This window comes from Macadamia integrifolia, unplaced genomic scaffold (genome assembly GCF_013358625.1).
Source record: "Macadamia integrifolia cultivar HAES 741 unplaced genomic scaffold, SCU_Mint_v3 scaffold3147, whole genome shotgun sequence".
NCBI lineage: Eukaryota > Viridiplantae > Streptophyta > Magnoliopsida > Proteales > Proteaceae > Macadamia > Macadamia integrifolia.
The window spans coordinates 1-2,286 of NW_024869243.1; positions in this window are offsets into that span (position 1 = coordinate 1).

A 2,286-nucleotide genomic window follows, 5' to 3' on the forward strand; every position below is an offset into this window, starting at 1 on the left:
TAGGGCTTGTGGTGTAGGGTTAGGCGTTAGGGTATAGGCTTTAGGGTTTTGGGTTTAGGGTTTATGGTTTAGGGTCTAGGGTTTCAGATTTAGGGTTTAGAGTTTTGGGTTTAGGGTATATGGTTTTGGATTTAGGTTTTAGGTTATACTGTTTACGATTAGGGTTTATGGTTTAGTTTTTTCAGGTATAGGGCTTTAGTGTTTAGGTTTTAGGGTTACGGGTTTAGGGTTTTAGGGTTTAGAATTTGGGGTGTGGGTTTAGAGCTTAGGGTTAGGTTATAGGCTTTAGGGTTTAGGATATAGGGTTTTGGGTTTAGGGTTTTGGGTTTAGGGTTTTGGGTTTATGATTTAGGCATTAAGGATTAAGGTTTAAGGTTTAGGGTTAGGGGTTTAGGTTTTAGGGTTAGGTTATAGTTCTTTAGGCTTTAGGGTGTAGGGTTTGAGGTTTAAGGTTTTGGGTTTTGGGTTTTGGGTTTTGGGTTTAGGGTTTAGGGTATAGGGCTTGAGGGTTTAGGCTTAGGGGTGTAAGGTTTAGTGATTAGAGTTTAGGGTTTAGGGTTTTAGGGTTTAGGGTTTGTGGTGTAGGGTTTTGGGTTTACGGTTTAAAGTTTAGAGTTTAAAATTTAGGGTTTAGGGTTTGGGGTTTTGGATTTAGGAATTAGGGTTTGCGGTTTATGGTTTGAGGTTTAGAATTTTGGGTTTAGGTTTTGGGATTTTAGGGATTTGGGATTTTAGGTTTAGGGCTTACGGTTTAGTAAATAGGGTTTCAGATTTAGGGTTTAGGGTTTAGGGTATATGGTTTAGGGTTTAGGTTTTAGGGTATACAGTTTAGGACTTAGGGTTTATGGTTTAGTTTTTTCAGGTATAGGGCTTTAGTGTTTAGGTTTTAGGGTTATGGGTTTAGGGTTTAGGATTTTAGGTTTAGGGTTTAGGATTTTAGGGTTTAGAGTTTTAGGTGTCGGGTTTAGGGTTTAGGGTTTATGATTTAGGTATTAGGGTTTAAGGTTTAAGGTTTAGGGTTAGGGGTTTACGTTTTAGAGTTAGGTTATTGTTCTTTAGGCTTTAGGGTGTAGGGTTTGAAGTTTAAGGTTTAGGGTTTTGGGTTTAGGGTAGAGGGCTTTAGGGTTTAGGCTTAGGGGTTTAAGGTTTAGTGATTAGAGTTTAGGGTGTCGGGTTTAGGGTTTAGGGATTAGGGTTAGGTTATTAGGCTTTAGCGTTTAGGATATGGGGTTTAGTGTTTAGGTTTTAGGGTTACGGGTCTAGGGTTTTAGGGTTTAGAATTTGGGGTGTGGGTTTAAGGTTAGGTTATAGGCTTTAGGGTTTAGGATATAGGGTTTTAGGTTTAGGGTTTAGGGTTTATGATTTAGGTATTAGGGATTAAGGTTTAAGGTTTAGAGTTAGGGGTTTAGGTTTTAGGGTTAGGTTATAGTTCTTTAGGCTTTAGGGTGTAGGGTTTGAGGTTTAAGGTTTAGGGTTTTGGGTTTTGGGTTTTGGGTTTTGGGTTTTGGGTTTAGGGTATAGGGCTTGAGAGTTTAGGCTTAGGGGTTTAAGTTTTAGTGATTAGAGTTTAGGGTTTAGGGTTTTAGGGTTTAGGGTTTGTGGTGTAGGGTTTTGGGTTTACGGTTTAAAGTTTAGAGTTTAAAATTTAGGGTTTAGGGTTTGGGGTTTTGGATTTAGGGATTAGGGTTTGGGGTTTTGGATTTAGGGATTAGGGTTTGGGGTTTATGGTTTGAGGTTTAGAATTTTGGGTTTAGGTTTTGGGATTTTAGGGATTTGGGATTTTAGGTTTAGGGCTTACGGTTTAGTAAATAGGGTTTCAGATTTAGGGTTTAGGGTTTAGGGTATATGGTTTAGGGTTTAGGTTTTAGGGTATACAGTTTAGGACTTAGGGTTTATGGTTTAGTTTTTTCAGGGGGCTTTAGTGTTTAGGTTTTAGGGTTATGGGTTTAGGGTTTAGGGTTTAGGATTAGGGTTTAGGGTTTAGGATTTTAGGGTTTAGAGTTTTGGGTGTCGTGTTTAGGGTTTAGGGTTAGGTTATTAGGCTTTTAGCGTTTAGGATATAGGGTTTAGGGTTTAGGGTTTAGGGTTTAGGATTTAGAGTTTAGGGTTTAGGATTTAGGTATTAGGGTTTAAGGTTTAAGGTTTAAGGTTTAGCGTTAGGGGTTTACGTTTCAGAGTTAGGTTATAGTTCTTTAGGCTTTAGGGTGTAGGGTTTGAAGTTTAGGGTTTTGGGTTTAGGGTAGAGGGCTTTAGGGTTTAAGGTTTAGTGATTAGAGTTTAGGGTTT